The sequence below is a fragment of the Ipomoea nil genome, unplaced genomic scaffold, assembly GCF_001879475.1.
Source record: "Ipomoea nil cultivar Tokyo-kokei standard unplaced genomic scaffold, Asagao_1.1 scaffold1074, whole genome shotgun sequence".
NCBI lineage: Eukaryota > Viridiplantae > Streptophyta > Magnoliopsida > Solanales > Convolvulaceae > Ipomoea > Ipomoea nil.
This window is the reverse complement of record NW_017617502.1, coordinates 4,509,134-4,520,597: the sequence shown is the minus strand read 5'-3', so window position 1 is coordinate 4,520,597 and position 11,464 is coordinate 4,509,134.

The window sequence follows — 11,464 nt, the reverse complement described above, 5'->3', positions numbered from 1 at the left end:
TCTATTATTTTCCCTCCTAAGTAATTTGATTTTTAAGTTTGGATTAGTGATTTTAGATTTTTGTTTTTATTTTTTTGTTCATATTAGTGCTTTGGATGTCTTTATATTATAATAAATTGTCTTGATGTTTTGTTTTTGTATTTTTAAAACCTTTATTCTCATTATAGGATCATACATAAACAAACAGCAATATTGGTAATCATTCCAATTCCACCCCAATAGTTATGTTGTGGAACCGTGTCCACCTTACAAGGTGGACACGGTTCTATGTTCATAATTATTGAACTATATATTCATAATTATAAAGTTATATATTCATAATTTTTGAACTTCATATTCATAATTATTGAACTCTATACTCACAATTATAAAACTCTATGTTCATAATCACTGAACTATATGTTTATAATTATAAAGTTATATATTCATAATTTTTTAACTTCATATTCACAATTATTGAATCTTTATATTCATAATTATGTTCACAACTTTATGTTCATAATTATAGAGCTATATGTTCATAATTTTTGAACTATATATTCATAATTATGAACAGTTTTGAAACTGTGTCCACCTTGCAAGGTGAATATGGTTCCACATCATAATTTGCCACTCCACCCTACTACCAAACATGCAAAATATTTTTACCAAAACTCATTACCATTACCAAGTATTTGATTCTCATTCCGATTTCGACTCTCATGTGCGAACCAAACACACCCTTTTTTTCACTTCACCATTATATTGCTAGCTGCGCAGCAGATCGAATCACTACTGTACTGTTTACACTTTGCTAGCTAGCTGTGGGCTGTGGGTGGATTGCGTCTAATCTAATTGTCATGCTTCATCAAACCCTAATTTCCTTTTCTTATTAACTACACCTGTGTAACAAAAGTGTGATTGATGTGAGTCCTGAAGATGTAATTATCTTTATTTTCTCACGCACATACACATATATTTGTATGTGTATTAATCAATTTTAATCAACTGGTGTTTATAAAAGCTTAGGAAAAGAAGTAAAGTAAATTTGTGTTATGTTAGGTCTCTAGTTAGTAAATAAGCACGCACTCTATTATAATGGTTTAAACCGTCCAAACCCTTAAGGCATGCTTAAGTAGCACCAGTAGGAACTTTTAATGCTAAAAGTGTTGAGAAGTCACAACTCACAACTAGTGCAAGAGACGAGGCCATGCATGGGAAACATGTTAGCATATGATTACTCACATTTAATTTCTCGATTTTTTTTTTTTTATTTTATGGGAACGTTCGCATGCAGTTACATTGTGCACTTTGCTTAGGTGAAACTTACCTTGTGATCTTAATTGGTAAAGTGTCACAATGAGATAAGCCAACTTAGGTAACTTATAAATGGATGATTCAAACTAAAAAGTCTAATAGATATAGCTCATACAGAGAGTTGAACTTAGAACCTTGTAGTTACCAAACTAACTTCTTGAATTCTGTGAGACAAGAAAGGGGTTTACATTTGGTTGATTCTCCATCAAATTCTTTACACCAGATTTTGTGGAGAGACAAGATTGTTTGTGTTTAGCGGCTTATAGTGCTAAACAATTGTTGAAAAAATAGCATAAAATGACATTTTAAGTAGCTATTTTGTGGTACAAATATTAGTGGGTCCAGTTTTAATTTGGGTCGGGTCAAAGTCAATTCGTGTTCTTTGTAGTGAGACAAAGAGATTGATATATTATACACTCAAAATGAATAATGGGTGAATGAGAAATTGATTTTAAAAGTAGATCCATTTAAGTTAGAAAATGAAGGTGGAAAAGCTTTAAAGAAGCTTTTCTCCCACATTGGTTTGGGAAGTGGGTTTACACCACTATATATACAAGAACCTTTCTAAGACTTATTGAATTGTATAGCATAGAGCCCTTTTATTGCATATAGGGGGGGTGTAAACTCATGTATGTGGGTATAAATGTTATTCAAAAAATTGGTTGGCAAGTAAAGTTATGCCAAATTTTAGTTTTTCCAACATAGAGCCATTGTCCGAGTAGATTGCTCGGCTCGATTGTAGTTTTTCCAACATTGGAGGACTACCATTTGGTCAAAGATGTTTGACGGAATGGCTAACCCCTCGGTTGTAATCTTTCGGATTACCATTCGGGCACAGCTCGAAGGTACCGTTCAAGTTACCGTTTTGGAGTATTAATTCTTATGTTACAGAATTAATTTCATATTTATTCCAATTTTAAATTTTAGAATTTGTCTCTTCAGGTTAATGGTTGTCAGTTTTGAAGGTTATAGTCTAGGTTTTAAATCAGAAATTAATGTCATTCTTTAATTCTATTAATTCCATCTTCTCCTATATAACCTTTGGTAGAGCAGCTGATTTTACACACACAAAAATCAGCTTTCTTCAACACGAAACTCTGCTCTTCCTACTCCTACCTTTCACTGATCATAGTCTTGTTCTAGTTCGCCGGGTTTAAGTGTTTGAGTGCTCAAACATTAAACTGTAGCTTGTTTTATATCATGGGAAACCTAGGCTACAACGCTCCTTGTACCAAAGGAAGGTAGCAAATAAGGTTTTAAGGATAGTGTGGGTTTCACACGACTCAAGCTAAACACCTAGCCTAAAAATCCTTTCATTTCGTGCTTGTTATTCTTTTTCCCAGAAATATTATTTTCGTAGTAATATTTCGTAACAACAATGAAGTTTAATTTAGTTTTCTGGGGTTTCCTTCCTTTGTCTTCATTTAAAAAAAAAAATGTTCTCAAGTTCTACAAAAAAGCATAATATAAATATGATATATTTCTTACAATGATCTTAGATCAAACCTTCGCCATTGTAGTTTTTTTCATTTTTTTTGGTAAATAATTTCATTTGGACATAGTTGCTATATATTTGCTAAATACCACAAGCTTAATAATATTTGATATCTTATCCATACATCTATGGGTAATATATTATTTTTTTCTCAAATATTGTATTTGTTATTGTAAATTAAGACGTTTTTTCCGTAGTTGATCTTTGGTGATCTTCGATTAGAATCTTTTGTTATGCAATAGTGATAGAATAGCGAGAGAGAGAAAATATAAAACTAAAATTGAGACTAGAGAAGAAAAGTGTGACACCCCGAGAAATTAACCTTTAAACCGAATTAATTGTCCAATTAATTCATATATTTTTTCTATAATTTCCTTCCTAAGTTTCATTGAGAATAGTGGAGGGACCTAAATTGACTAAGGGTCTGTTTGGAAACTCGGAAAATGACTTCTGGAAATCATTTTCCGAGTTTCTGGTGTTTGGGTAGGTTGAAAATGAAATGCTCAAAGGAAAATGATGGATAGTCAACAGAAAATGAGGGCTGATTTCTGGAAAATGACTTCCCCTTTTTTTTAGGGGGAAGTCATTTTCCATCTTCTAAACACACACACACACTGCTTCAGTGCGACTTCACCACTTCGCCTCCTCCTTCAACATTCAGACAACTCTACCAACACTTCCTCCTCCAACAATCCACAAAAATTTCACCAACACTAGAAACTATTTCATCATTTTCCCTTCTGAATTTTTTTTTCCTCCAACAGTGTAGTTATTTTCCAACTGTGGGGAGGAAAACCCACAGCTGGAAAATTTTCTGGTCTTCTTCACTGATTTCCGCATCGAAAACCAATTCACTGGTTTTCGCATCGGAAACCATTGCCTCTGGTTTCCGATGCGAAAACCAGAGTCACTGGTTTCCCAGCCGGAAACCATAAGTGATTTTCGGCTGGGGAAATCAGTGAAGAGCTTGATGATACTTTAGCATAAAACCAGTTAAAATGTTTAAGTATTTCATTCTATTCATGAACCAAATACCAAAAGACAGTTTTCCATTGTGCAGCCAAACACAGTAAAGGAAAATTTTTTCTAGAAAATGACTCATTTTTCATAAAATATTTCCCAGAAGTCATTTTCCTGCTTTCCAAACGGACCCTAAGTTCCTTGATCTTTTAATTTAGTCCATGGAAAGACCTTGTGCTTTATGTCTTGTACCTAATCTTTAATTTTCTCTTAACTAGTTGTGGGAAAGGGAGGTCATTTTAGCCATTTCACAATCCTAGCTTGGTATCCAAGACATTTTCTAATACTACCCCCTTAGTCTTCCTCACTTAGGTAAGAAACACCCTTCTCTATACCGTTCTCTCTACACTTTAGCTTTCTCTCCAAGCTAACCTAAAACTCTCCCAACCTTGCAAAGGAAAAACCTCCAAGATTCCACCTTTCCACCTCTACAACCTTAGGAAGGGTAAGTCCTAGGCTTGTTTAGTGTTATTTCTTGGTTTTCCATCACCTTTATCTAAGTTTTGTTTGTTTTGTTGGGGTTTTGGTTTGTGTTTGGAAGATCTTGTGGAAGAAGACCTTCAAGAGGAAGTTTAGGAGTTTGAGGAAGTGTTCCTTAGGCTACAAGAGATAACCCATGTCTTACAAAACCTATTTTATACTTGCTATGATGATTTCTCGATGTTCTTGATGTTCTTGAATGAAATTGTGCATATTCTTGTGTTTATGCATTTAGAGCTTGTATTTAGGGTTCATAAATGCTATTCTTTGAGCTATTCTATGTGTTCAAGTTACTTTGCTGATGTGTATGAGCTTTGAGGTGTTTTGGACTTGAACTTGAGCATTTTGGCAATTTTCTCAGAAGGGAATTTCTCTCCAGGTTGCGGTACCCGCGGGTAGACCGGCGGGCAGTGTGCCTCCCGCCGTTCCACCCGCTGGGTACAAGGGTGATGGTGGCTGGGGGGGCATGGGTGGTTGACCACCCACTGTTCCGCCCACTGGTACGATGTATTTTGGCCTCCATTTTGTTGATCCATTGTGCACTTGTGTGTCTCGATTGATGTTTCGTAAGTCTAGAACGATGTCTTAAGTACCGTAATAGGACTTGTGAGTCTTGAATCGTGTTTATGATCCAATCTTGTGATTCGTTGGATTGATATGAAGTATATGTTGTTCGTATGAGCCTTATTGATTATCTTGATTGAATTGCATGCTAGCTACGTTTTTCGTTGGAACTAGTATGTGTTTACCTCGTATTGATCTTGCCTATTCTTGCTGAGGATTGGTGACTTGTGTTACCAATCGTTGTGATCCTTTGATTTGGAAGCATTTCGTTATTATGGACTTGTGGTATCACCTTGAAATGTTTCCTTCGTATTCTCTCTTGAATTCTTCGATTGAACCTATCTTTGATTCTTTGTACAAATGATTGTACTTTGATTGGGCTATGAATGAGCCTTGATAATCCTATGTCAATGATTATGTGACTATGTGTATAAAAGTTGGCGGATATGAGCTTTGCTCAAATGATTGGCGCTAACTATCACGTGATATGTTATATAATGAAAAGCAGGCGGAGGAGCTAAGTCTCCACGAAGAGATAAGGTTGGACTGGTTGTATAAGGTGGCTTGGAGGTACAGGTTGGAACTGTTATAAGGATGGAGAGGAGTAAAGGTTGGAACTTGGTATAAGGTTGGAATGTGAAGCTTGATCATTGATAATGTTTCTTGAAATTCATTGCTTATGAGCATCTCTTTATATGTGATCTTGATGATTGTTTATTGAATACATTAACGTTGACTATCGTTGAATCTATATCATTATCTTCTTGCATTGATTCCATTGCTTAACCGTTGTTGGTCGGTATGATTGAGTGAATCTTTTGATGAGTCAAATGATGTCTCTATCTCTTGTTTTAAAGCTAGTGTTGCTAAGACTATATCTATGTATTCAGTCTCAAAAATTATTTCCTTATAAACTATATTATATCGTACTCAACGCGTTGGAGTGGGTTACCACTGCTGAAAATCTGCATTTTTCCGACCACCAAAAACTGGTCGGAAAAGGGGCATTTCCGGTCGGAAATGCAGTTTCCGACCAACTTAGTGACCACTTTGTGGATTCGGAAAAAAAGCCCCAGCTATTACCAACAACTAGTCAAAGTGGTCGAAAATACCGACTTCTTTTTTAGGACGTCGGAACTAATGGTTGTCGGATAAGGGGAGCATATTTCCTATCACTGGTGGTCGGTAATTAGTCAAAATTAACATCCACCGATGGTTGGTAAGATTTACAAAGAAAAAATTAAAATTTGTATTGCCGACCACTAGGGTGGTCGGTAAGATTTATTAACAAAAAGAATAAAAATTAAAATTATGCAAATATCAAATGAATTTGACCTATTACAATTGAAATTCAAATTTCAGCACTACAATATTAAATTCTACAATACAATTAACAATTTCGGGAAATCAAACATTAGTCAATCATTTAAATCAAGGTGTAGCAATTGTTTCATCATCAAAAATACATTTGTCAAAATATTAGCTAAGCATGCTAATAAGGTTGTAGCAATTGTGCTTTCAAAAAAAAAGGTTGTAGCAATTGTTTCACCATCCAAAATACATGTTAAAAACATTCAAAATAATACACTATCTAATCTTGATCAGAGTGGGGGGATAGTGTATTATCCTCGGACTGATCGGAGGGGGGGTTGTGTATCATCATTACTGCGAATACCATCCAAGTTAGGACTACTAAGCTGTGCACTAAAGTTGGCAAATGCTGATTCCATTTTCTGGACAGTCTCACATATACTACGGTATTGCTCTTCCATATCCTTTTGCTTTTGATGCATTACTTGATTCTGATCTTCTAATTGCTTAATTCCAGCCTCGTAAGATGCATGTGAAGTTGATGGTCCAATCTTTAATTTCTGGTGTATCATAGCCTCCGGGAAGTAATGTTGAGTATCTGACCCAAATCCTGAAACGGACCCCCATTTCCTCACGCCACCAGTGGCCTTCAACCACACTGTTGTTTCTGCCATTTCTGGTTGTTTTTGCTTCAAGTCTGTCACTGTTTCCTGAGGGAAAAAAAAAAAAAAAGAAGCCTAAATTGGTAAGCAACTATGCTCAACCAGAAACTTAGAACTAAATGGTAAGCAACTATACTCAAACAGTGTAGATGGTATACAGTGTATATGGTAAGCCAAATATTTATGGTAAACTAAATGGTAAGCAACTTGATTTGAAGCCAAATATTTATGCATACAGTGTAAGATGGTAAGTAACTATACTCAAACAGATCAAAACTCAGAACTAAATGGTAAGCAACTATACTCAAACAGTGTAAATGGTATACAGTATAGATGGTAAGCCAAATATTTATGGTAAACTAAATGGTAAGCAACTTGATTTGAAACCAAATATTTATGCATACAGTGTAGATAGTAAGCAATTATACTCAAACAGAAACTCAGAACTAAATGGTAAGCAACTATACTCAAACAGTGTAGATGGTTGTTCCATGCATGTAAATTCTGGTGGAAATGATGTGCCTATCAATGAGGGAAACCGGGAAGTTAAATATGTAGGGGATGCAGAAGTTGAAGGTGGTTCTGCAAAATACTACAATAGTAGCAGTGGTTATTGGGGATTCAGTAGCACAGGGGATTTCTTGGATGATTCTACTGATCAAAACACACGTTTCATCATCAGGTCTCTCTGAATTGTATAGGAATGCTCGCGTTTATCCTCTTTCACTTACTTATTTCAGTTATTTCAGCCTGGGAAGGCATTTCTTTGACATATATATCCAGGTATAGCCTGGGAACAACTCATAGCAACTGTACTCACATAGCAAAACAGAAACTCACAGAACTAAATGGTAAGCAACTATACTCAAACAGAAACTCACATTTATCCGTCTAAATTGGCTTGTGTTAGAACTGTTGTAATAATAAATCTTTCTAGACTCATAGCAAAACAGAAACTCATAGCAGAGTTCTCTTATTCAACTAATAATTGATATTTAAGATATGTAATTATTTAAAACAATAGCATTGAATAGTTCTATATTAAAGCAACATTGAATAGGGAATCTTACAATTACTTGCTGCGCTTTTCGGTATACATATCCTCCTCCTCGTTTAAGTGTGTGCGTGGCATTGAATAGTTCTGTATAAGTAGGTTCCTTTCCAAGCTTTTCTTTCTATTCAACAATAGTAGAAATAATACTTAATATAAATTCAATATAAATTTTCTTTCTATTCAAAAATAGGTATCAATTGATTGTATATAACTTACTAGTCTTCTTCTATGTTCGGTGATAGGGATAGAACCTGCAGTGTGTAATGATGGACCTATTCCTCCACAATCTGAGTTCCTATTATGCTTATTCTTCTCACTTATCTTCTTGAATTCATTGATGTTCTATATGACATGGTATTGGGCCAATACAGGATCAGATATCCATCCTGGTACTCCATTTCCTGATGCCAATCTTGTGCGCACATCACTTAACGCGTCAGCAAGCAATTTAGCAGCCCTTTTCTCAAATATCATCCGAACAGTATCCTCGTCATTAGGATCTCATTCATGTCGTTTCTGAAACAAAAAATAGTCTTTTAGCAGCCCTTTTTTTTCAAATATTATGCCAAATGTATAATGCTTTACCTTGAATTCATTAAACCAAACATCCTTAAAATGTTGAGGAGCAGTTTTAAAAGTTTTAACTACCTCAGGGAATATCCGCTTAATGCAAGGCATAATATTTGTGTGCACACTACTAGATTCGAATCTGCAATGCATTACAAATTTAGAAACAAATAAAAACAAATGATATTTTGAAAGTACTAACACACCAGCACTCAAAACTACTTACGTTGTATTTCCAATAAGATGAATAAAGGTCTTATTGTGACTGCTTAGTTCAGAACTGCTCGTTGATGGTCCTCCTGCCATATGACTATTACTTGTGCTTGGACCAGTTGATATTGTACGCTCTGAATCAGTATCATGTAACTCTCGTCGCACAATGTTCGGTGGCGTAGGAATCATTCGTATTTTCATATGATCTTCTTCTAAAATAGCCATTGATGGAGGTTGCAATATCAGTTCTTCAGATTGTGGAAGAGAAATTCCTTTACCCTTGCGTTTATTGTTATGCTGAGACATCAGGCATATTATGTTCACAAATAAAACAAAGTCAGTTGAAATTAATTCTGCATTTTCCTCCAAAAATAAAGTCTACTTTACAGGGAAAGATGATTTAAATTATAGAGGAAGTTTCTTTTGCGATTTTAAAATGAACTGAAATTCTGTCACTAGAAACTTAGATGTCAAAACATAACAGAGATAACTCAGTATAATTCCTTTCAACAATAAGGCTCCTGTTTAAATCTTGATGATTATCTACCTGAGGGAATTAAAGTGCACAATAATACTTGCAAATAGATACAGAGCATATCTTTTACCAAATAGTAGGCAAGATGATCGTTGTAGTAGCAAAGGTTCATAGCAATAACAAATTTTCCCCTTTTAATGTTCCTAAAGTAGTCCAAAATAACTTTAAAGCCACTATTTATTTAAGTCCTCTATTAAAGCTCCCATAGCCAACTTACCTAGCTTAACATTTTGTTCTTTTGAAGCTGATGCAGTTGCATAATTTCCCAATAGCTGCAATAGAGACACATAATCCATGTTAACAATTTTCTGTGGTAACAAAGGTTAATATTAAACCAGACCAAGCTAAATGTTTCCATCATGCAACAAAATAAATAAATGGCATCACCTTTTGATCCTCATGTAGAATAGTTCAAGTAGTCCCATTGGATGAACAATGTTATCTAACCTAATGGGTGATAGACTGATAGATTAAAAAGTAGCTTAATCATAAGGAAAATGTTTATAAAAAGTTGTTTTCCAAGTCATATGGGTGATGGGTTTACCAACCGCAACTACATTTAGTGTAATGCTTACTTCAATTTATGTGTGTGCCAAATAGCTTAATCAAATGACAGACATTCATAAGCAAAAGTTAAAAGCTTAGCCTACATAAAGAAGGGAATGCACACACAAAGCAAGCTTCTTCAGAGGATCAATGCTTCATGCAAATTTGGATAGTTAAAACTGAGCAAAAATGAAAAGTTCAGTCCACTAACGATTATTTGGAATGCAAAAAGATGTCAATGCCACAAAAATGTCAAAACAAACATACCTCAAAATCTTGATGTTCCAAATCTTGAGCTTCAGATTTTCTCCCCTGCATAGAAGACCTCTATTCATTATAAAAAGAGTACTGTTAATTAACTGCCAACTCTATTCATTAGTAACAAGGTTAAATATGCACAATAACTTAAACAACAAATAACTAAGAGACAATAATACCTTAGATATCTTCTTTCTTCTTCTCATATGTTTTGTTTTAATACGAGCCTTAGCATCAACTGAAAATTTTCCATGTTTTGCCATTGTACTAGATGCAACCTCAAGTCTAGAGGTCTAGATTCCAAACAATATGAACTCCTAACAATTATAGATGTCTACCAGAGAATCAGCATAGCTACTTATTTAACAGAGACTGCATTATGATCATAACATTAAGTCAAACTATTACTAGAAATTATTATTTCCAAGTAGATGCTACTTATCATGATCAACTTGAAAAGTTACTCCAAGGTTGAGACAACTAAAATAGTTTATTTGATGAGAATAATGCACCAATATATCATGCAGCTGATAAATGTTGATGAGAATTCAAGTGAGTAATTAGTAGGCGATGCACTGCAATAAAAAATAATAATAATAATAATAATAATAATAAACTAGAGGTTGTGTTGTCTGAGGTTTGGTTGTTGTGACTTGTAGGTTAAGGATAACACTAAGTGCAGCTCACACATTGGAAGATATAAGAAAGCTTACAGAAGCACTATCCCAGTGCATCTACTCAGAAACCCTATGAAAATTTAGATTCACCCTGCTTACAAAGCTTAAAGTATATGAAATTTAGATTTCTCTTCTTCCTTAGGCTATGAAAATTATGAATCTAGAGTCTAGACTCTGTATAAAAAAAAATAGAAAAACAACAATGTATACAGTATATTTCTTAATATCTACTCAGAAACCCTAAACAGAGAATAAATTTAGTACACTTAATATATAGCATTGAAAATTTGAAATGCAATTACCTTTTGGTTGAGATGCGGATGAAGATGTGGGACTCCGCAGCTTTAGCTTGAAATGACTCCGTTGATGACTCGGTTGAGGTGCGACTCAGTTGAGGATGGCGACTCCATAGCTTTAGCTTGAGGTGCGACTCAGTTGAGGATGGCGATGACTTTGACTTGAAGATAGCGATTCCTTAGCTTCATATGCGGAGAGGATTTAGTAGCAACCCCGCCAAGGGCATTTAGGGATGCGAAGAGGATTTAACTTCAGATGCGAAGATGATTCATTTCTCATAATGTCAAAATTAATATCTTCCCTTATATAGCTGTAGCCAACATGCCTTTTTTTTTATATTAAATAATAATAATAATTATTATTATTATTATTATTATTATATTTTATTTATTTACACACTTACACATTAGTTATTATTATTCACTACTTTTTTCATCATCAGAATATCCACCATCTTCATCCTCAAATTGCTCATTCTCTTCTTCACTA